Raw genomic sequence first — 25,303 nt, forward strand, 5'->3', positions numbered from 1 at the left:
TGCACCAGCAGCTTAGACTTCGTGCTGTTTGGTCTTGTTCTTCTGTTTTGTGTGGCGCTCCAGTAATTTCTTCTGGGGTGTGGTGTGCGTTGTGTTTTGTGAGTGTTGGGGTGTGTTTGGTACTTAGTTTGGGGGCTCTTCCCCTCTCTATGTACTTTCTTTTCTCTCTTAATAAAATGACACGCAGCTCTCCTGCGTTGTTGGAGAAAAAATATGTTTTCAATTACTATTTCACCACTAGACAAATGATTTTTCTAAATATCTCCTCTCTATTTTTACAAGAGGATTAAATTACAGTCCAGAGGGCCTACTGTAGCTATGGTCCACCATTAGAAATAAATTTCTACATGCAGTACAAAACCATTATAGAAATTGTATATTTCTAAAGGAACAGCTGAAGAAATCGATTTCTATACACTATTCCTTATGTGGAATGCCTCTAGAAATTGTCTTCCGCAAAGTTTGAAAAGCAAGTTTATACTAATATTATTACCAATCACAATGTGGAGCAGTAGTAATGAAGGTTTACATGTGTCTTGAGGTTATGGATTCGAAAACTTGGGACTTGTGACACACGTATTCGGGGGTTTCATATTGGCTCTAGCCCGGTCGCAAAATCATTTTTTTATTTTCAAAGTTTATTTTCTTTAGAAGCATTTCTACTGGCGGTTCCTTAAGAAAACCATGTAGGTTACAGTCCGCCACTGAAAATGTTTTTTCAAGCAATGTACGTTGTTTTAATTTCCTTTTCCTGACTCAATATAGGATAATCAACAGTACTTGTTTACTCAACGACATGTCCTGTTCAAGACGAGTGGCTGGTAGGACATGCATGCTGAAAAATGTCAGCCTCTATGCCTACGCTGCAGGTAAATTGACACACAGCATCCATGAGACCATGGCCATGAGTATACATCGTGTTGGTCCATTTCACATGGCTGCTTCCATGTTTCGTATGAAGTGATGTCCATGGATGCATTGCCTGTAGGTGGACTGCCTATCGTCATCTGTCTGGCTGGTTGTCTCGAGTGTGCCTGCACTGCAAAGAAGCTGCCTGCGTCGTCTCCTCGTCAGGTCAATGGATAAAAGCAGCAGTGCATTCTCCACCTACTAGTACTACAGGTTGTCAGAAGGTAGTCGATTTGATGCTGCGATGCTAGTACAGGTGAGTGCTTATTGCTTACAGGACAACGTGCACCACTGAAGACTAGTGGGCTGTAGCCGGTTTGAAGGACCGAAGGGGCGACCAAGGGGGTGAATGGGAGCCTATAAAAATTCTCAACGAAAACAAGGTCTATGTCCCAAATGCAACCCCAAAGCACACGGTGCGTTCAATCGTCAAGATGACGCAAGTCAACTCGTGACTGGCTCACCCTAGGAACGATAAGAGACGCACAAATTACAGCGGAAATATAGCATGAATCGATTCTATCAAATTTGCACGGATGAGACAAAACAAGAACACTACTAATCACTTACTTAAGTAGGCATGGAAGGATTAGCAATTGATTAAATAAACTAAGCATGCAAGAAGAAACAGTTAATTTAAATAGCTCGGCATGATTAGCAAGATTTAAAACTAATTTAGTAGCTAAATAGGAATTAACTACCAAGGTGCGTGAATTAAATAAAAGACCAGAAGAATGAGCTCACTGTAGCTGATCTGCTCCTTGCGTGAGTGGCAGGCTTGCTGCCACTGGATGGCCTGCGGGTGCTTGCCTGGAATTGCTGAAAGCCTGGCCCGCGAGCACCTGCTGCTGCAGCTTGGGCCACCAGATCCGTTCCGGCCCAGGTAACGAGCTAGCCTGCGGCGCGGCTTGCCCGACCTGCTGCGCAACTTGCTGGCCTGCTGCTCTGGTGCAGACTTGCGTGTGCCGTCACGGACCTCTCGTCTGCTGCTCGACCTGAAGAACAGAAAGAAAACAAAAGGCACCGAGAACTCAGTTCGAACTTCAATTCAAAAATCTATCCTCAATGCTCCATGAATCGAGACGAAACTTGAGCCATAGATGCGCAACCACAAGGGCTAATGGATCCATGAAAAAGATCTCAAAAAGCTCAAGTATCCATCACGGATTTTGGAGAAAACCGAAACCCTAACTCAAGAACGCGATTTGGGAAAAACTTAAAATCAAGCCGGATTCGTGAGGGATTTGAAAGGGGATCATATCACGAATGCTCTCCAAGGTCCTAGCAACATTTTCCTTCAACCAATCTCACGAGATTCGGGCTCAAACATGATGAACGAAAAATCTCCAAAAATAGTTCCGAAAATAGGGAAAAAGAAAAACGCTCGGGAATCAAAGACTTAGCACGATTTGAGATAACAAATAAAGCTAAATCACGAGAACATCTTCTATACAAGATGAGGACTAGCCTCCTCCCTTCATCCACCCACTAAAGATGAAGAAATCAAGAGAAAAGAGTAATCACTCCCTAATCCCCTCTCTCCTCTCACTTTAAGCTTATGACTAGCCTCTAAGCAAATAGATAATAAGTTGCTAAGAAAAGAGGTACTGAAATAACCAGCCCCCCATCCCTATTTATAGTCTAGGACGAAAGACTATACTACCCCTACAGCTACAACTAAGATAACTACCCACGCAGGGGCATTTTAGTCCAAGTTTTTATCCGCGCATCGGACGGACACGCCGCCTTCACGACTTTGCTTCGCCTCGACGCAAGCTTCGCGATGACACCACGTGCCCTCCTTCTCGAAGCTCCGGCCGCACCGGGCTCGCCCCCGGTTTTGAGGCCCAAACCGGAAAACCTGCCTGCGCGGTGGTTTTGAGGCCCAAACCACCCAAACCGTCCATTAACGCGTGTCCGGCCTCTGCCAAGCCTCCCGCTTGACTCGACCGACGCCGCCTCCATCCTGTCATGCCCTCTCGCCATTCCGTGCACCATGTGGACCGCCCGTGACTTCGCCCGGACTTCTCGGGTCCATCGGTCCAAGCCTACTCGCGTTCATCCTTCACCGCCCTTGGTCTATCGGCATGAACCTTTCGCTTAACCTTCACCGTACGCCGTCGACCGCCACATCGCATCCTACACCTGCACATCACAAGCCAAGAGCAACATCAAACCAACACAACGTTCTCAATCACTCATCATTCAAGGGTGACCACCATTGGTCCTCACGGTTGGACAACATGGATCTGCGGACAAACGTCTGCCCCTTTGCTTATGCTCGTCAGGTAAATTTGCGTACACGGCAACTGCTTCACCTCCATCCTGGAGACATCCCGTGCTGTTCCATTCATTCCAGTTTACCGGCAGCATGTCTATGACATATTTGGGCAACGCGTGCAGGTGCAATGCCTATCGCTATTTGGTTCCCTGGTTGCGTCAAGCCTCTGCTTGCACTGCAATGAAAGCCGCCCACACCGCCTCCAGGTCGTATCAACGGACAGAAGCAGCCTGGCGTCAAGCGTTCAACTATAGCATATTTTGTGAATTTTAGTTTCAATATTTTAAATGTTTCCATAATTTTACTCGTCAGGTAAGTGTGTTTCCGTAATTTTGGAAAGTATTTTAGCTCCCTAAAAATTCAGATAACCTTTAAATATAGCATATTTTGGTGAATTTTAGTTTCAATATTTTAAATGCTATAATTTATTTTTATGTAAAATGGGTTCATTTCTATTGTATCACTAAAAAAAGTTTTAGTGAATTTAGGAGGTGGTTTATAGGTCGCTTTGGTTAAGAAAAAAGGGAGGGGGAATCTAAGTGGTACTGTACATGTGACTTTACTGACGGAATCAAATGGAGTTAAACTCAGTGTCAGATAAGAAAATCTGAAATTTACAGTGTCAAATAAGAAATTAGCTTATCTTCCAGTGTCAAATAAAGAATTTTCACTAGATTTATGAATATCCTTGTTTTATTCCCTAGGCCCATCAGAATTTGGTTAATATTTGCGATCCATTGTAGGCCCATCACATACCATTACACACATAATTGTGTAAGTTGGCAGTTCATTTTAAATTGCATTAGTAATTTATGACAATAAACTATGTAAGTTGTTAATTTAGATAAATTTATATGTTTGACTAAAATATTATAATATATGTACATTGATAGTCTAGTTGTACGCACTCTTATTTTTATAAAAGATACCATTACGCACATGTCATTCTAGTTTGTCGTAGGTCAAATCATTATAAGTTTGACCAAATTTATATTGGTCAAATTTATAGAGAGAAGTATTAATATTTGCAACATCAAGTAGGTATATTATGAAAATATATTTCTTGATGAATTCAACAATACTAATTTATCATCATAAATATTAATACTCTTCTCTATAAACTTGATTAAACTTAAAAAAGTTTGACTTCCAACAAAACTAGAATGCCGTTCTTTTCGGGATGGAGGTAGTACAAAATAAATTAACAACTTGAGCATCATGGTGAAAGCTGAAATGGCTGTATATGCCATTGTATTAACTAAGAGTGCAAATTAGGACCTATAATCTTACTAATTGGAGGCTCCTTTTGAAGCCTCTAGATGAAGCCACCTAGGATTCCTAAGTGGACACTCTAGAAAAAGAGAGAAATCCTAGAAATTCTCACAAAAAATCAAAATATCCGACCATCAATCGATAAATTCAAATCATCATAGCCATTGGATCTATTATGTTTTCTAAAAAATTACCCACCTATGCCATTATGAAAATAGCCTAAAGTAACCCCCTAAATCTATATATAAATTACCCACCTCTGCCATTATATAAAATAAACTAAAGTAACCCCTAATCTTCATCAAAATTACCCACTTATACCATTATAAACAATATTTAAAATAACCCCTAATTTGAACCAAATTGCCCACCACTATTACTTAAAAACTTAAAGGAACCCATTAAATTTGCATCTATATTAACCACACATGCCATTATTAAAAATAACATGATAACCCTACGTTTGAATTAAATAATCTTAATTAAAAATATACAACAATATATGATTCTAAATCGTCTATCTCTTGAACTATTGGTATATGATATAATAATTAAGGTCTATACATATAATGTGTCACCATTTATAAAGATATAGAGGAAGTGATGAGAATATAGATTTCTATATCAAAATTGTGTCATAAACTTAGGGTTCATTAAACAAATTCAAGCGCATACCTGCGATGCAAAGTGAAAAGTTAAAGATTATAAATGTGGATGAAAATATTATAGAGTAATTACTAACTAAAATCTATCACAATTGGATGAAGATAATAAGTATATAAGTATTGTGTTTGAATATTTAACAAACGAGAGGTAGCTTATTGTAATATTTTTTTAGCAATGTAGTCCTATTTTTTTCCATTGGAGACTCCACATTAGTTCCCACGAGATAAGCTAGAAAAAAGAGACAAATTCTCATAAAAATCAAAAACATCAAACACCAATCCTGTAAACTCTAATAATCATAGCTATTGATCTATTATATTTTCTAAAAAGTTACCCACCACTGTCATTGTGAAAATATTCAAAAATAAGCTCTAAACCTATATCTAAAATTACCAAGCTCGGCTATTATAAAAAATAATCTAAAGTAACCGTATAATCTTCATCCAATTTACTAATACATATCATTGTAAAGCATAACTTAAAATGTCATTCTAAAATTTTATCTATATTATCCACGTAAGTTGTTATTAAAAATAACCTAAATTAAACATCTAAATCTTAAGCTAATTATCTTCATGTATATCATACAAAAATGTTAAAAAGTAAACTAATATATGATTCTAAATTACCTATTTATGTTATTATTAATATAAAAATACCAAGTTAAAGTATAGACACATGATGAGTGTCACCATTTAGACCATTTATACATGTATGTGAGGAATCGATGAAAAATATTGATTTGTATGCTGAACATAATGTACGGAGGATTGGAGGTGCGATGCAAAATGGAAAAATTATGAATATGGATGAAAAAGTGCATAGAGTAATTATTAATTAAAAATCAATCATAACTGGACAAAATAGGTACATATCTATATAGGTATTATGTTGGCGTATTGAAAAAAATAAGAAAGTAGTAGGTAATCAATTTTGATTATTAGTTAGGAGTTTAATTTATAAATAATTTTCAAATACAATAACTTCTAAAAATATTAGCCCGTGCGGGAGCACGGTTGATGGACTAGTCTATTTTTAAACAAAATACAAAAGGGTATTTAATAAAAGGTAGTTTTGACTTAACATGTGGATAAAAATGGCACCAACCAGCGAGATCAAGATTTGAAAGCCAACTAGATCCATACATACATCATACCACAGTTGCTACAACAAGAGCTGATACAAATTTAAGCTAAGGTTTCAAATAGAGAGAAACGGAATATAGATGTCAAATGTTTCAACCTTTTTCGAAATAAATGGAACTGATCTGATACTACAGACCGAATACGACCATGAATGTATGGGTAGCACCCCTTGCTTGCACTGCATCTGTCAAGAAGAAGAATGCTGATCGACAGCTAGCGAATATGTAGAGGCCTTATGCCAGTTCCTCCACTGTTTTTGGCTCCTGGTTGCGATTCAGGATGCCAGCATGGGTTAGGAGAGCCCAGAGGTGGGTCAGGAACTCCCCACCTTGCGCGAGGCGCTCGATGTGTGCCTTGGCGTTGTCCGACGGCGCAATGTAGAGGATGTTTTCTACCCAGAACTCGGCCATCACCTTCCAGCACAGAGAACGATCCTCTATGTTCTCCAGCTCTGTCCCAAGCTTTAGTCCTTTGGTGAAGATGCTGTTGTCGACTCCGGAGAAGGACAAGGCCCTCTGAAGTCCATCTCTGTCTCGAGTCTTGAATCCCAATGCTTCTCTGGCTTTGTACATCGTTTCATCAAAGACAAACCTGGTGTCAATGGAATTTCCTGGAAGCAATTCTGGGGCATTAGACATCAGGTAGGCGCAGTAGCATGACAATTTGGTTGCGACTTCACGGTTATCATAACTGGGAAGCTGCCTGCTTCTCACTTGTGGAGATCCCACACACTTTTCTGTGTCGTCGTATAGTGATATTCTGCAGTAATCAGTTGCAATGTGCCAAATAAGCATGCTCTCTGTTTGAGACTCATTCTGCAATGTCCAAGAAAACCGTTGGAGAGCACCGTTGCGCTGCAATGATGCTTTCCCATTGGTCAGATGACCATCACTGCTGGATTTCAGCATGCAAACAATCTGAGGCTTCAGCTTATCCGGTAACTTGACAAAATGCAAACCTTTTCTTGAAAATAGATTGCCCAAAGATCGACCCAGATAAGCAATGGCCTTGGAAGAAATGAACGTGGGCAGAGTGCTTGATGCAAAGGCAAAGTCTTTCCTCAAGCGAAAGAATTTTGAGCCTTCTATAACAGAGTACTGGCCTAATCTGTTCTGTCAATACCCGAATAAGGGGAGCCTGTGCCTACTAAAAAGAAAACCAAATCCCTTGCGTAAGGCAAATGGGATGAATTCATTTGAGCTTCCTCTTCCTGTGATAGAGCAGCAAGCAAGTGATACCATGGCCCAATCAGATCTCAGGTACAGTATGAACTGCAATGCTTCTACTGCGAGGAATGTTCCAATGATTGCCACTGTGACACTGACACTAGTCACGCTAGGTATGATTGTAAGTATCCAATAATCTTGAGAAAAACTGAATCGAGGATAATGTCTTTGGGAAATTGATGTATAGAGCATGACTACTCCAAGGCCAAATGAGCAAATAATCTTCACTATGACCATGAAAAAGAAGAGTCCTTCCATCCCAAAGATTAAAGCGTACCTGGTGTAGAAGAAATCATACAGGAAAGCTAACTCCACCTCGATAACCCTGAATGCTTCTGTATATTCATCATTATTGTTGTTATCTGATAGCAAGCCTTCAAGAACGAACCGGCGTGTCTCTGGAAGGGTAGCCTCAGCACAATCCATCCCAAAGAAGCGACGCCTTAGCAGGTGGGATAAGGAATACGATAGGCATGCACCTTTAATCCGTGACCTGCTGAGGCCATGAGGGATGAACTTTTCTTCACGGGTTTCGTTCCAGACCATGCCAACAGTGACGACTCCTTCCTTTGGTACTGGCTCACATCTGTATAGGGAGCTTGCACCATTCCATGTGCCGGTTACCTTGTAGGCAGGCCAATGGACCATGTACTTGCAGCCCTTCATGATGACAAAGAACTCATCTCGGGAATGATCACCACCTCCAGGTAATGGTCCTGAGTTGGCACTACTACTGGCGGCATAATCCTTCATGTAATCCGCTACCACTTTGCTAGGATAGGAGTAGTTGACCATCCAGCTTGCAATTATTCTAAAAAACGTATGAGCAATGCAGACAGCGATAAACAGGATGAAGACAGGAAGAGTGGTAGGATGCCACAAATGACGTCTTATGCTATTCAGGAATGACGACCCTTGTTCTTCTGTGCCTGGATCGCTAGGAATGGGGTAGAGCAGTTGAAAGAGTATTATGCAGAAGTAGATGTCGTACTGAAGAATATCGAAGAGTCCTCGCTTCCACTGCCTGTTGTCATCAAGGTCATAGACTGTGATTGAGTTAACACCCCCTGCTATCAGGAAGAGAGAGAGCGCCCACACTGGATATATTATTACAGCCACCACCTGAGAGGACTGCATCAGGCCAAGGGTATATGTGACAATAGGGGGGAGAAGGGTGTATGACACCCACAGGCCCCCGTGGATAAAGGCATTGTTGCTTCGCCGACGAAGCGAACCACAGGCAAGTTGGAAGAACAAAAGCACGGCCGCTGCTGCCATGAAAACCTCGACCTGGGTTACTGCCCGCAGCGTCTTGTGATAGATTTCATGGGGTTCATCATCGCAGTTCACGCTTTGCCTGCTGACTGGCACCATGGAGGTTACCACTTCTGCAACAAATAAAGCTTCCTTTACTTTCTTGCTAGGCTTGTACTCGATCTCATGAAGAAAACTTTGAGCAAATGAAAGAAACGGATTGACGGACTGATATTATATTTGTATGTATTGCTTCAAGCTTGAGTAAAGGGGGTACTGGTATTAAAAACACCATTAGTACCGGTTGGAACCGCTTTAGTACCGGTTTCGCAACCGGTACTGGTAGTTCAGTACTAAAGGGAGGCCTTTAGTACCGATTGAAATAACAGGTACTAAAGGTATTAAAAAAATAAAATTCCCCGCCAGCCCCCGCCGGTCCTCCGCCCGCCCCCTCCTGCCGCCCTCCCCCGCACGCGCCCACCTCCGACCTCCGCATGCCGCCATCCCGCCGCCCACCCTCCGCCCCCCCCCTCGCTCCCGCCGCCAGCCATCGCCGCCACCGCCTCACCTCATCCCGCCGCTACTCCTCACTGTCGGTGAGGGGCGAGCGGAGGGGGAGGGGAGGGAAGGCAGAGTGCGGAGAGAGAGAGAGAAAGAGAGAGAGAGAGAGCTAGGAGCGAGAGGAGAGGATGAGGGTGCTGAGGCAGAGGAAGGAGAGGATAAGGGGCGGACGGACAGATGGATAAGGGGCCTTTGCTGCCTTGCTTTCTCATGGATGGGGCGGGCGGATGGATTTAGTACCGGGTGGGAAGTCCACCCGATACTAAAGGCCACCTTTTAGTACCGGGTGGAGGCTCGATACTAATGTGCCTCTAATGGGTGACCTTTAGTATCGGGTGGAGCCTCCACTCGGTACTAAAGGGGGTCCAAGGAGGCTTCTCGGCTCGGTACTAATGCTCATATTGATACCAGGTTAAAATGCAACCGGTACTAAGCCTCGGGATGAATGCTCCATTTTCTAGTAGTAAGTAATCAGCAGCTGCACAAGCTGGATAAAACAAAGCTGGGTAAATAGACGAAGAAATGATGTGAGTGTGAGGGAGTGCAGAGGACTGGCAGGGTGATTATATTTTTTTTTGAGGAAACAGGAGGGGAAGTCCCCTGCTGGTTATATATTAATTATAAAAGGAAAAAGGAAAGGTACAAATGGTTCAAATTAGGAAACAAAGAACGAAACAAAAAAAATCAAGAAGATTACTGTGGCGGATCCACTTCGGATCTACTGGGTTAAACATGATTTAGCCGCCTGATATGCGACGCTCATGCCTAAGCCGAGTAAACACGAAGTGCCGTCGGATTTCTTCCGATTTAACCACTTGAACAGGACCGATTTAGCACACTCACACGAAGGTGAGCGGTTCCAGAGAGTACAACAAGTCCACCAATGTTAACAAATTAACCACTGGATTTTAGTTGTGAAAAGAACATCAGAGTTTTACAAGATTTCGGAAAATAACCGAAGATAAAACACTAGCGGAAGCAAGCGTCGGGGTCGGACATCCCTGGTGAGGCCAACCGGGACATCACTGATCCCTCTCCTCGCCGTCCGAGGAGGGATCCCACTCGACCGTCCAGCCCGGCGGGAGCTGGGGCGGCCAAGCGCCAGCAAGAGAAGGGTCGGGAGCAGCAACAACACCTGAAAAACAGGAGCCACAACAAGGCTGAGCTACTAAGCTCAACAAGACTTAACCGATAGGAGTAAAACTACTCCACGCTTCTAGACATGCAGGGCTTTCTGGCTGAGGGATTTGCTTGCCAAAAGCACTAAGTAAACCCTATATTCAAGTTTTAGCTCCGGTTCTAAGTTCGTTATCCAGTCTAAGTTTTGCAACCTATTCTAAGCAATCATAGAACCCAAGCAAGGTATGTATATATATCAACAAACCATGTCATCATCAGATTCCTTATTTACTCAGGGTGACATAGCGATCAAGTAGTCTCAAACTGTGAGAGGCAGACGAATCGATTCGAGTTCTTTAACCATGCATGGTGAACCTAACCTCACGACATCCGCGCACCCGGAGGTCGCTTCCTGTGTCGGTCTTCCCCATCAATCCCCTAACCCGTGTCGGGCCTATTTCCTTTGGTGCAAGGTTCCACAGACCCGGCCTCTGCCGTTCTGTGACCACGCATGCCACCACGTGCAATATCCAGCAGGGGAACTCCGTTCCAAGAACAATGGGGCGACCGCTCATGTCTAGGTTCAATCCGGTACTAGGCTTCCTCATCCCATACTAAGTATGAGGTTAGTACTTTCAAACACTTGATCACGAACACCACCACTGTCGGGCCTTAGCAAGTTTTCATAGACAGACGGGGCAACCATCCGACCACCAAAGAGTTAACAAAAATCCTGCCCCGTCCATCGTCCTTATAGTTGTAACAGAAAGGTAGGCAATCAACTCCTAGAACTCGCGAGTGACAGGAAATCACTCGGCTTTTACCGCTTCCTATTTAAGCAAGCAGCTACTCGGTCCAACAGCTAGTGTTCAGATCATGGGAGACTAAGTCATGCACCTAGGGTTTCGAACAACTCCTATACGTAAATGCACAAGCATGTTACAGAAGGCATGCGCAAGTTTGGTAAAACACGCAGGGTTTTCATGCAACCAGGGCTTGCCTTCGAGCAAGGAGGAAGAGAACTGCTCGACTTCTGGGGCAGCTTTGGCTTCAGAGGGCAGGAGCTCAGCTACACCGTTGTCTTCTGGCGCCGGGTGCAGCTCGTAGAAGCCGTCGGCGAGGTGCAGCTCTACACGAATGCAATGCAAGAGTTAGCATAGACGGTTATTTCAACAGCAACACTTGCTCGCCTGAGCCCAGAAACTCGCGACAAGGAGCAGGAGGGTGGGGAGGTTCAAGAGGGCTGGTGAAGATCAAGAGGTAAGAGTCGGAGGAACTAATGCTCTGATCCTTGAACTAGAGGATGTGGTATACTAGGGATCCTCAGAAGCAAGCGCTGAAGGGTTCCTAAGTTTTACACATACACCCTCGGGTTGCAGAAAAAGATCACAGTTGAGCCCTCGGGCGAGACGGATAAGGGTCGGCGGAAACAGATAGGGTCGGGCGAGACGGAACCGGGGTCGGGCGGATAAGAGGGGTCGGGCGAAGCGGACTGGGGTCGACAGCTTACCTTCTTCCTACAAGGAAAGCTTGGGGTCGGGAAGGAACAGACTTGGGCGGAGGGACTAAGGCTTTGAACGACGGCTAAGACCGGCAGTGCTCCGGCAGCGGCGGTGCTTCTTGTAGATCACAAGTGAGCTTTTACGCAGCACGGAGGAGCAAGCGGCTAGGTGGCTTGGAGAAAACGGAGGGGAGCTGAGAGGAGAGTTCCTCAAGAGCTTTAGGGTGTGGTGCTAGGAGCTTGAGCAGGGGGCAAGAGAATGGCTGAAGGCAACAATGGCGGAGGGAGCTCCGGCGGGCTTGTGCATTCCCTTTTATAGCTGCTGGAACGGGGAAGGGAAGCGGCGCGGGAGAGAGAAAGGGGAGCGACGCGAAGGCCGGAGAGAAGCAATGGAGTGCTCTGCCGGGGCGGCGATTGAGCGACGAGGGCGGTGGTGCAGGACTCGGGGATGACGCCAGCGGTCATTGGGTTCTGTCATCAGGGCGGCGCAGGAGGGGGCATGCCGGTGGTTGAGGCTTGGCGGAGGCGGGCATCGCCGTGCGGAAGATTTGATAGAAGCGACCGGTTTAACGGTGCTAGAATCGAGGGCGCACAGGTGAAAAGACATGCAGCCGTGGGCGCGCGGGCGAGCGCGGAGCAACAGATTGTCGGGCGGCTTCTGACAAGGCGGGGAAAGGAACTGTCGCTGCCGTGGTCGGGGTTGGCGATGGAGGAATCGTCGTGTAGCAGAGACCAGGCGGCGCGACTGAGATCGAAGTGACGGAAAAGACGGGAGACATCGGGCTCTGCGGCCGGGATCTGGCGGTGTGATGATGGGCGCGGGAGGCGAGGCGCTGCAGAAAGGTTGCAGAGGGGCTTCCGCCGCCATTGGGGAAGGGGGCGCGAGAATCCATTCGGTCGCGAGCCAGAGACAAAACTGAGCAGCGGGCGTCGGAGAAGATGAGCCACGCGGCGGGGAGACTCTGAAGCGGGCATGCAACTCGAGTGCGCCTGTCGCGGGAGATCTGGGGGAAAAGATCTAGTGGGCCCACCGGTCAGTCTCGGTGGTCCACTGTGGGCGATGCTGCGGGATGGCTTAGGCAGATCCGACGGTGGGTTGGGGGTCGGCGGGGTCGGAACTGGGAAGACCACGGCAAGGGGTCGGATCGCAGGGGGTCGGAAGAGCTGGAGGTTGAACACTTAGGCTTGGAAAAACTAAGACAGGTGATCAGGGGCTCGGATTAAGATTGACGCGAAGGATTTTGTCCGAGGCCGTCACAGCTACAATGTATGCTCTAGCCATTCAGACATAGGTTGTTTCCAAGAGTCTTTTACTCGGTGCAAAACCAAAGTAAATAAGTGCTTAAAACGCATTATTGTTCCTTGGTAAGTAGGATCAATTGCCTTAAAGATCCAGTCATTTCTTGCCATCCAAATACACTAGCTCATGATAACAATGATTTCCATGAAGAAAGGCACTTGCAGCTGATTCTTGAAGCTAGACAGGATTTCATAAGGTTGTTGTTGCAAATCTATAAACAGACCGAGATTGATCCAGCACACTTGAGCAAAAGGACATTTCAGTAAGAGATGGAAAAGAGTTTCCTCCTTGTCATGGATACAGAGGACACAGGAATAAGATGGTAAAAACATGTGCTTCCTTTTAAGAATATTTTTTGTGCTCAGTCTATCCTTTAACACACGCCAAAAGAAGACTTTATGTTTATTTTGGCATTTCGACTTCCAGAACCAAGTATATACCTGATGAACCTGGCGATGTCCAGTTAAATGGTGATATGCTTTGGAAGCTGAGAAGAAACCATTGCTCCATATATAAGTCCAAATGTCCTTTTCATCCAAGAAGTTAATCCCTTCCAGATTGGTTGCTAGTAGTAATAGCTGACTAAGAGCTTGCCTGGGGAGAGGAAGGTGAAAAAGCTCCTGTAAATCATGTGTCAGATATGCCTTCTGCAAGGAGATATCTTTCTTTTTGGCAAAAGAGTATAGGTGTGGATAAGCTTGAGATGAGACTTGTTCATGCCACATGTCATGCCAAAGGTAGCATGTGCTACCATCTTGAACTGTAACAAGCGCTAATCCTTTAAATTTGTCAAGCAACTTAAGAATATCTCGCCACTAGAACGATCCTTTTTTGATTTGTCCAGGTAATTTTCCATTGTTGTAATACTTTTCCCATATAAGATGCACCCAAGGTATATCTGATTTATTGAAGAACTTATGTAAGTGTTTTAGCAGCAAGGATTCATTCTGTGTCTTAATATTAAGAACTCCCAAACCTCCTTCTTTCTTTGGCAAAGTCACCATTTCCCAAGCTGCATTCGGTGGCTTTTTGTTGTTAATATTAGAACCCCGCCAAAGACAGTGCTTTCTATATTTGTCCACTTGCTTGTATACCATTTTGTGTAGCAGGAAGGTGCACATATGAAACATTGGAAGTGCTGTGAAAATAGCATTGGTTAATTGGAGCCTTCCTGCTTTAGATAAAAGAGTAGAAGTAACTAGCAGACGTCTTTCACATTTTGATACCATAGGTAGGAACTCCTCTACTTTTGGCTTGGTCAAGCCCAGGGGAAGGCCTAGATAAGTAAAAGACAATTGGCCAGTTGTGCGTCCAAAAAGTTGCAAGAGCACTTGTAATCTGTGTTCTGTAATATTTATTGGTAACATCATAGATTTTTTGAAATTGAATTTTAAACCCGTTGATGAGGCAAATGCTTGTAAGATGTTCTTCAAGAATGTGATCTGGGAGGAGCAAGCTTCCATGATAATAAGCGTGTCATCAGCATATTGCAGAATAGGAAAGTCGACTGTAGTTTAGTGGAATAGGTAGTGTTAAGTGCCCTTGATCCTTAGCAGAATTTAATAAAGATTGCAAAAGGTCAGCTCCGAGCACAAAGAGGAGGGGTGAGAGAGGGTCACCTTGCCGAACCCCTCTCTTGCAGTGAAATCTCTTTCCTGGCACACCATTCAGCAAAACAGAAGAGGTTCCTGACCCAAAAATTTTCTTTATCTAGTTTAACCAGAGTTGTCCAAAACCTTTATGCCTCATAATATCCAATATAGCTTCATGTTCAATTCGGTCAAAGGCCTTCTCAAAATCTAATTTGAGGATGATAATTTCTTTCTTAGATTTGTGACAGAGATGTAGGTATTCAAAAGCCCAAGCTAGGCAATCTTGAATTGTCCTAGATTTAATAAAACCATACTGATTTGCATGAATCTATCTTTTGATAACATGCTATAATCTGTTTGCTAGCAGTTTAGTCAATAGTTTCATCGATGTATTGAGCAATGATATTGGCCTGTAGTCCGAACATGTGGCAGCACCATCAATTTTGGCTATCAAAGTGATATATGATCCATTGATACTGTGTAGACAGATCTCCCCAGAATAAAAAGCTTCACATATATCATAGAAGTCTTGCTTGATTATAGGCCAGCATTTGTTAATAAAGTCTGTATTAAATCCATCAGGCCCAGGGGATTTATCATTTGGCCATTGATGAATCACTGTGTCAATTTCCTCATGCGTGAACGGTTCCTCCAGACATTGAAGATTGTCAGCCCTCGGCAAGAGCTGTTGTAGATCAAATTGCATAGGGTTAAGGTCTGAGGTTCCCAATCTTTCCTTATAAGCCTCCTAGAGGAGAGACTCTTTGTCATGGTGGCTTGTCTTAATAGCACCTGAAGCATCTTGCAAGGATCTGATAAAGTTTTTCCTGTTTCTGATTGTGGCATTTGCATGAAAGAATTTTGTCGATTCATCTCCAAATTTTACCCATTTAATGGAGCCTCTTTGCTTCCAATAAGTCTTTTGTTGTAGCAGAAGAGATTTAAGCTTGTCCTGGAGAACTTCCTTAAAATTCCATTCAATTAATAGCAAGTCTCTGCTTTCCTCTATCAATTCGAGAAAAGATAGAACTAGTTTCACATTTTGTATCACTGCCTTTAAGCCACAGAGGTGTGCTTGCCAAAACCTTAAAACTCTCCTCAAATTTTTGAATTTTGCAGTAATGATTTTAGCTTTATCAGTGACTGTAGTTGGAATTGCCCAACCATGAGCAACAATTCTCATGAAGTCCTCATGCTGAAGCCAATAATTTTCAAACCTGAAAACTTTTCCATTGGGGATGTCCGTTGCAATGCTAATGACACATGGTGAGTGATCCGATGTTTCTATGACCAACGGGAAGGCTGTGGTATTGGGATAGGACAAGGACCAAGAGGTTGAAGTAAAAAACCAATCCAATCTCTCAAGTAAAGGGACATGTTGCTTGTTAGTCCAAGTAAATCTCTTGGCTTTTAGAGGAATTTCAACTAGGCCTAGAGCACTATTAGCTTCATTAAACATGCACATCTCTGAGTAATTCCCACCAGGTTTATTTGTATTTGTAGGGTCTCTTATGAGATTAAAATCCCCAATTAGCAACCAGTCAACTCCATCTGGCGTCTGAATATTTTTTAACCATTGAGTGAAAAACCTTTTGCCCTCATAAGTACATGGCCCATAAACTGTTGTAAGAATCCACTCGGTATCAGAGAGAGTTGAAGACAATTTTATGGAGATATCAAAACTATTCATGAAAATCCGCTGATTGCAAAACAGGCTGGACTTCCAAATGACTGCAATACCCCCTGAAGCACCTTGCGAAGGGAGATATTCAAATTTATCAAAAGTTGTGGGGCAAAATTTTTGGATAAAAAGAGAATCCATATGCTCCCTTTTGGTTTCTTGGATACATATGATAGCACACTAACTTTCAATGATCTTATCTCTAACAGAATTCCATTTTTTATCAGAGTTAATACCCCTCACATTCCAGCACAGAACATTCCAAGTCCTCAAGGATTGATAAGCATTCATAATTATAACTGGTGTGTGTAGTTTAAAGACCACAGCACTAGATGAGCATCATCAGTACTAGAAAAAGAGAACATAGAACCAGAACAAGGGAGAGAGCAATATAGGTTCATTACAGAGCCAAATAATAACAAAAGAGGAATTGTGTAAAAACACCAGTCCAAAAGATGCAGAACCTTCATAATGAAATATGTTAGCCTGTAGCCCATCTTACTGTTTCTTGGGCTTCTTCTTTGTATTCTTAGGCAGATCCCCATCATCATCAGTTGCATTGGTAGTCTTTTTCTTGACTTGCTTCTTGCCTCCAGGGGAGCTGTTACTTTTTTCTTCTTGTTTAGGGCTTCACAAGTGAGCTTGGATGCATCTATTTTGCAAAAAGCTTCTCCTAGATTTCTGATCACTGTAGAAGATAAATGTGGTGGATTTGCAGAACATCCAATGCAATTGCTATCCCTGCAACCAGAATCCTTGAAGCCCTTGCTATGAATAATTTTTCTCTTGCTTCTCCTAAGTTCTTCATCAGAAATGATAGCCTTCATTCCTTCCTTTTGGTTATTATTAATCTGATCAGCATGCTCCAGTAGAGATTTGGACCAAGGGCCCTTTGTATATGAAACCGTCTCTATCATTTTTTCCAGAGGGGTGGTAGGGGATGTTTCAGTGACCATTGGTATGTGATTCATCATAGATTCCTCAGAATAATTAGATAGCTTTGCAGGCATGAAAGGAGATACAGAGGAACTGGCAATATTTTCACTGTCTTCTCCCTCAAAGACAATAGCCTTATCTCTTCTGTTAGTTGGCTGCTGAGTATCATGAATTGTAGAGCACCCTGGAGTTGCTGTAAGTGGACATATAGGTGGTAGACTGATCTGCATGCTTGGGTCAGACTGAAGATATTGCATTGCTGAGGATGAAGTGAAATTTTTGGCCCAGACAAAGTTCATTGGATTCAACAACTAGGCTAGAAAGAAATCTGACCATATTAAAGGAATTTGGACCTGATTCCCTCCTGCTTGTGGGGAGAAATGCTTTGTCCACAGTCGAATTGCTTCTGCACTTGGCTGTTTAACAGCTCCTGCCATTTGTGCAAAGACTGGATCATGAGTGGGCTGCAGTAGTTCAACGAAATTTAGCTGCATCTCTTGATTAGCATCTTTTGGAATCATTGCATGATCATGACCACCAATAATTAGTTCATTCTCATTGACTTCATCCTGTACCATATGTATAGGAAGTCCATTATCATGTGGTATGAAAACCTCAACCTCTACTGGATCATTACCAAAAAGAGCAGGAGGAGCATTATCACTATCTGAAGAGTCTGTTCCATCAATTACTTGTACACCATCATGGACTAGATCCTGAGCACCAAGGTTGTCAGCCCCTGGCATCACCATAATTTCTATTCCACCCAAATCTTCTTCCATAGCCATGTTGAGATCAATATCCATAGGATTATTATTTTGAGCCAGAGCATTACCTTCAGGAAGAATTATATTATCATTGATTGCATCATTATCCGGCACATTTGGAGCTGGTAAGGCCTGTACTATAGGGACATCTTGAGGAGGCTTTGGGCCAATGAGAGGTGCTTCCCTTCCTCAGGCCCAGCAGGCCACAACCCCTATTGTTGAGCAGGACCATCATTTTTCACATTCTGACCATTATGATTGACACCATTCCCTGCATTACTAGGTTAACCATAGCCAAAGAAATAAAAAAGATGGGGATCCACATCATCAGGGGGGTGTCCCTCATCAGCAGCATCTATACCAAGAAGTCTATACTGCAAAATTTCCACTTGAGCAGTCCAAGAGTTACCTTCAAAATCCTCACCCTCAGAACAAACCAAGAACCAAGGGATTTCAGATAAGTCCACTACTCTTACTTTAGCTACAATCCTGGCCAGATTATGAGGATCTTCCTCCCATACCATTAGTCTCCCAAAGTTAGAAACAGCTTTCTCAACGTCAGACTTTGTCCAATAATCAATGTTAAAACCAAGGAGCATTATCCAAGCTTCACAATTCATAGTAGAGATTCTATTGTTCCACCCTTTATTGTGATCAGAAAAGGTAATTCTATAATGACCATATTCATGTGGCCCTCCCCCAATCAAGAAATTCTTATCATGGACAAAATGAAAGCATACATATGCTTGGCCATAAGGGCAAGGCTAAATGGAGTGAATGCCAACTCTGCGCCGATTGGTCAAGAAATCCTCCAGCATCTCTCTTATAGACTAAAAAGATACCTGCTGCTGGGGAAGCAGTTCAATGTAGGCGATGGCGACATCACTCTGATTCCGGCGCGCCCCTCCTAGCACCACCTGAGACATAGGCTTTCTGAAGCCCACAACTTGTCAATTGCAGCCCCGCGGCATGAACGGACGTGGATCAACCAGCTTGTACGCCATGGGAAAATCTTCGGGAACCACTGTAGCCAAAGGCGGATTGCGCGATGAAGAGGGACTTACAGCACCAAGATGCTTGTGGAATGCTGGAACATGACTAGGTGCAGATTGCAAAAGAGGTGGTCTCTGGAAAATGGAAGGGCGAGGAGATTGTGTGGATGGCAATGGCAGCGACGGAGAAACCAGGAAGGTGAAGGGGCGCTGCCTGAAGCTGCGGCCATAGGGAGTTGATTCCGGGGACATTGCCATAGAATTGTTGCTTCTGAGAAGGTTGGAGATACACCCAGGAGAGAGCAACCCAGTTCTTGAAAGGTGCCAACCGTTGGCTGACATGAATTTCCTGGTCCACCTGTCATTGGCAAAGAACTACGAAACCAGGTGTGAATATTGGACCAATTCCCCAAGTGTATCGATGGGAAGGAGGGACTCTCCTTGGTAAGTCCTGGAAAATGGGTCGGGTAGCGGAAAAAGGAAGCGGTATGGCCCAACCGAAAACACAAACCACATCTAATGCGCCGATTACAATTCACCCGTGAATGAGAGGATGAAAGACATTGAGAGCAACAATTTCGACCCAACCTTACTCCATAGTCAGAGAGCATTTTCAAAGAAGGCTGTAAAGGAGGAAAATCTCTTAATAAATGCCTTTGAGACCCAAAATGCGTTGATTGCCCCAGATTAAGATCCAAATCAATGCCATTACCACCTGGATTTGAAAATGTAGGACCATCAATGTCCGAACTCCTGTTCTGAATCCACTTTTTACCAATACGCGAAAACACAGATTGACGATGATTGGAACGAGCTGTATGCTGATTTGAGCTGCCCATGGGGATTGTGTTGGCCCCTGTCAAAGGTGGATGAAGGCTCGATGCAACTCTAGACTTTTTGGACGCCACTGACACCCATGGAAAGTTAGTTCCTTGAGAAGAGGCCAGAACTGATCTTGCAAAGTTGAGACCCCGATCATTCCAAAGGTTAAAGGCCACTTTGAAAATTTCACATTGAAAGAATCCCAATTGATGAACCAGCAAGCCAACATCCTTTGAAGAGACACAGAACTTAAAGATCCAGTCAGCAATCTCAGAGACCTCAAAACGGGGAGCAGAACCTCCAAGAGCTGATTGAAGCATAAAACCCACATTGTCTTCTGATAACTTCACTCGAGATCGAGTAAAGGTGGCCAGCAACCAGAATTTTGAAGGAGAAGTGGAAGTGTGAGGCGAAACTCGAACACCCAGAGCAGATCTTACCTTGGCCGAAAAGTCGAGACCAGGACATAAGTCCAAATCTGAGATATCCATGGAAACCTGACAAGATGAGAGGTCTCCAAACCAAGGTAGAAACTAGCCTGTTTCTACCCTTCCAGCAGAGAGGAGAGTAAAGAATGCCAGGATCAGAATACCGACGGCAGGAAGGGGGGTGGCCGCCGGGACCGGGTGGTCACCGGCGGTGGGACGCCTCAGGGACCCAGGCGCTCATACTGGAGCCTATTGACTGAGAGCATGGCTGCCATTGCAGTAGGTGTACTGAATTTCGTCCGACCCGGGGTGATTATATTAATCCTAGCAGCGATTAGCCTCTCCAGCATGAAATCAACAGATAATAACAAAGCTAATTTAGTCTCACATAAGGCACCAGCGATTAAGGTTTTAAATCTATAGCCGGCTATAGCTATTTGAAGCTGATCAAGCTATTTGTATTTATGTACAACTTAGCGGCTATAGTCCACTATAGCCTCATTTAGCCTTCGCTATAGCTAAATACCTTTAGCTGGGGATTTAAAACCTTACCAGAGATACAACTTGTACTCCAGGATCATAAAAAGAAAGAAAAAAGAGAAACTTTGAGCAAATGAAAGAAACACGGATGGATGCACGTACCAGTATAATATTTGTGCGAATTACTTCACATTAGTAGCTGGGTTCCAACGGTTCCAGCGATCAGGTTGATGGCAACAATTGAACAAATCGGCCACCTGAGGAGACGGATCTGCTGGGGGACGAGCGGCACTGAGGGAGAAGCAATGATTGGGGATGGATTCTTGAGATTTCAGAGAGAAACACAGTAGTGACCACTGGTGAGCATTTTGGGAGATCCAGCCGTATGCCCGCACCTCGATCTCCTACATGTAGCCAGCAGATTAAGGCCCTATTTGTACTTGATCTCAAAAAAAATAGCAAACAAAAGAGCTGAGAAGGGGATGGACGGACCAATATTTCTAATAATTGCTTCACGTAATTAGCAGCTACACCAGCTGGGTTCCAACGGTTGTAACAGATGGACCTTCACTGACAATCTCTTCAATTCAATCTTTCTTCTGATGGTAACAACTAGCAATTGGGTACCAGATCGAGGAGGAGATGGATCCAGGCCGGAAGAGAGGATAGATGACCAGTGGCGGGAGCGCAGGAGTGTCTGGAATGATATGGAATTTCACGAAGGGACCGCGCACTGGCCGGGCTTTTGGTGCAAAGGTGATCAGGCGCAAATTAAGGTGCCCACGCACTTTATTCGAATACTCATAATTAGATTAGGCTTAAGCAAAGAAGCAAAGAACCTTCTTTTCTTCTTCCTCTTTCGCCTTTGCACACGTGCCCTCCCTTTGCTTTTGAGCTGTAAGGAGGAGCAATATCCATCCAAATCAGATCATGTACAGTCCGATAGCTCATACTGAGATCGTTCTTTGCCGCTGACATATGTCCACCAAGTGTGCATTTCTCCTTCTCAAAACTCAGACAGTTCTAGTTATCTTATTCAGAATTGTTTGTTTTTAAAAAAACTTCTTTTTCAAAAGTGCTCCCAATTTTTATTTTTGAATGTGTATTTGACTTTTAATATGATTTTGACAGTTCTAGTTATCTTATTCAGAATTGTTTGTTTTAAAAAAAAACTTCTTTTTCAAAAGTGCTCCCAATTTTTATTTTTGAATGTGTATTTGACTTTTAATATGATTTTGATAATACATGAGGAATAGTTTGTTTCTTCTATTCTACCAAGATTCACTTAAAATCCTACATGCACGTACGATGGTGGGGACACAGAAAAACAAGCAACATGAGAGGTTGATTTTGCAAAGGAAGGATAGTACACTGCACTCCTCACACACCAACAATTTGTCTATGCAAACGAAGTCTGCAGAAACCAAGCGTAAGCACAAGATGCGCGAAAAATCTTAAGGCAAAACGTCGGGGCAAAATTCCGAACATACGGTCATCGGGGGAGAAACCGCGTTGTCTCCTCGCGAGGCGACTCGAGGGCGGCCGCCCAGCCACCGAACCTCCTCCCTCCCAGGGCCGTGTCGGCCGCCGGCGGCGGCCAGCTGGTGGTGCCAAGCGGCCACCCCTGCGAGCACTCTTCTCACCTCTCCATCTCCCACAGCTCCCATCCTCTCATTCAAGATCCCATCGATCCCTCTCTCATTTCACCGGATCCTGGAGTGCTTTGGCCGGATATATGCGAGCAGTGGCCGGATCCGCGCGCCCGGCAGTCGGATCTGTTACTGCTCCACCATGGAGGCCTGCAGCGTCGCCCGTGCCGGCAGCAGGCTGCTCGGGGCCACGACGCTGGCAGCAGGCACCTCGGGGCCGCGACGCCAGCAGCAGGCACCTCGAAGCCGCTGGACGGCGGCAGGCAGCTCGGGGCCGCGGGCCGGCTGCAAGCAGCTCGAGGCCACAACGCTGGCGACAGGCTGCTCGGGGCCACGGGCTCGGGGCCACAACGTCGGCGGCAAGTAGTTAAATCGAGGCAATTGTCTTCACTATCCAAGCTAGAACTGTCTGTCCGTGGCACGGAAGCAACACCGCCTCAGATAGATGAGAATCATGAATCATCTCTATCAGAACTCAGCTTGTCGATCGGGCTGCCACTTTTTCTTCTCCTCAAGTCCATCGCAGCCAACATTTGGGGTTTGGAAATGGTTTGATTTAGAATCACTGTCTCTTTACTGCTGCCGATGCGTTGCATCCTTGCCTGGTTCTCTTGGGATTTACTCATCTCTTCGGAGCCTTTGGATCGGGCCGGGTACTGCCCAGCTATTGATATGAAGCAGTTGTACAAACGCCAGCAACAGGTGCTCGACAACCTTGAACACAAAAACATATCACACGCTCATTCAAGCGGCCCATGGGAAGGTATATACCATCAACTTTTCTTTTCTCTGTTTCCTTAAATTCTGTCTGCTTCCCCCATTGTGCTGCTAATGCACACCGGGCCACGTAAACTAAATCACCTGCACTTGTATTTTCCTTGTGAACTGGTGGGCAGGGTTCTGCAGTCTGGTTTCATAGACAATCGATTCATCCTCTGTGTTTTAACTTTTTATTGTCAGCTATCGGTTTTTAATCCTAGATGCAGTTAATGTGCGTGCATAGAAAGATTCTTACACCATCGTCTGTTTCCAGGGCCTAAACTAAGGGAGCCAAAATCTTGGAAATATGCTATCCCTTGGTGTCAAAAGTTGTCGAAGCAGCGTCACTGAGAGCACTGATGAATCTTTTTGGAGCCAGAAATTTGAATCTTGGAGCACAAGTTGTGGTGACTGGGAGGGAGCAGCTCCAAGACTCGAGCCGATCATGTGTAGCCGTGTGGTACCAAACTCCAGTTCCAGGGCGTACTCTATGATGAAGCTGGGCTGTGCATGTTTAGTCAGCAATAATATTAGTATAAACTTTGATCGTCAACAACAGGTGGCCTAGCATGTTATGTCTGTATTAAATCCTGTTTGAACGGAGTATTCATGTACACGTGTTGTTACCTAGCTACCTAGTCCTCTTTGTTTTCATTTCTCTCGTGCGACACACATATATGATACTACGTAATAATGCACTGGATATGCTGCTGTGGACTCCTCCATATTACATGATTTGGCAAGATTGGTATTTCACGAATAAATTTGTCTTCCGCAAGACTGGCATTTCTTGAATAGAATTATCAGCCTCAGCAAACCATTGCAGACACGATATCTATCTTATTGTTACGGTCCTTGACCACCAAATCATAATAGCAAGGCAAAATGATAGTTTTGGATACAATCTCAGGAGAATTGGACAGAGTTTAGGCAGGGAATAGCACTGGATTAGAGATGAGGCAACAAGAGCAGCAGGTTCGCGGAGATGTAGTCTGGAGGTGGAAGAAGGCTGGTGTTGTCTTGGTTCTGTTCGATGTTCCCTCTCCGTGCTACTGTTGCTTTCTTCTTGTACTGAGGATCCAAGCCGAAGCCCATTGCATGAGTCGGCCCAAGGTTCAAGGCCCAGCCAAGATAGAGTACATGGTAGTACATCATTCTCTTCCCCTTGAAATACGGCTTGCCCTCAAGCCGCTATTATCAGAGCCACCAGGATCCCAAGGTCCTTGCATTGACTTGTTAGAACTGACCTTCCAGTTCAACTTGTTTCTTTTGGACTGCAGATGAGGAAGTTCTTCTTTGGCACTGCAGAAGTTATCAGTGATCTGCTGTTGTGACATGGCCGGGAGGAATTGGTATCCTTCCTTACTGACCCAATTGTATGTGGCCTCCTTTTGATTGCTAATGATAAACATGTTGGTGGTCATTTCCCTGAACAGACATATCACTCCATGCTGTGACAAAATTTTCAGCAAAAGCTCAGTGCGCTTCTGAACTTTCTTCGCAAGTAGTATCTTCCCAGCAAGTTCTTGGAATACCAGGAATCTTCTTGTGTTATTAACATTTGTTTCTCTGGGACAAAATGAACTTAGCCCGATCTCCACAACTAGCTCCCAGGTAAAAATGATGATTTCAATCTCTGAAGTATCAAGATATAGCTTTCTTTGGCAGCACCACAAAAACTGCTGCGACAGCAGTGTCTTAGTACTGCTAACTGAGAAGGCACCACCTCTCTCTTTCTCCTTTTTAAGCATTACTAGGTCCTCCAAATAGCTACAAATCGCATATTTGTCTGCCAACTATTTCTCTGAGCACAATGCCATTAGCAGGAGGGGTTGGCCAAGATTGAAGCCTGATATCATATCTACTGTCAATGACCTCTTGCCAGCATGCACTACAGTGGACAACACTATACTGAGACTTCACCGTTCTACAGCACAGACCAATGACCCGATAGCTCCGAGCC

General features: G+C 44.3%; 1 protein-coding gene and 1 long non-coding RNA gene across 4 annotated transcripts in view; one reads left to right on the forward strand and one right to left on the reverse strand.

Annotated features, from left to right (window-relative positions):
- The window catches only part of LOC117866348 (uncharacterized), a 31,748-nt gene extending 9,976 nt beyond the window's left edge, over nt 1-21,772 (reverse strand). Inside the window, exons 1-3 of one of the 3 annotated variants that reach the window (XM_034750546.2) lie at nt 21,425-21,772; nt 21,095-21,336; nt 1,654-8,887 (exon numbers count right to left, since the gene is read on the reverse strand). The gene's annotated coding sequence lies outside the window, so the exon portion shown is untranslated. The other 2 variants (XR_004642848.2, XR_004642849.2) reach the window with 2 other exon arrangements.
- A 595-nt stretch (nt 21,773-22,367) lies between these two features.
- Nucleotides 22,368-23,994, forward strand: LOC117833904 (uncharacterized). The gene is made up of 2 exons (XR_004635589.2): nt 22,368-23,344; nt 23,615-23,994. It is a non-coding gene; the product is annotated as an uncharacterized lncRNA (long non-coding RNA).
- The last annotated feature ends 1,309 nt before the right edge of the window (nt 23,995-25,303 follow it).

Source organism: Setaria viridis, chromosome 8 (assembly GCF_005286985.2).
Source record: "Setaria viridis chromosome 8, Setaria_viridis_v4.0, whole genome shotgun sequence".
NCBI lineage: Eukaryota > Viridiplantae > Streptophyta > Magnoliopsida > Poales > Poaceae > Setaria > Setaria viridis.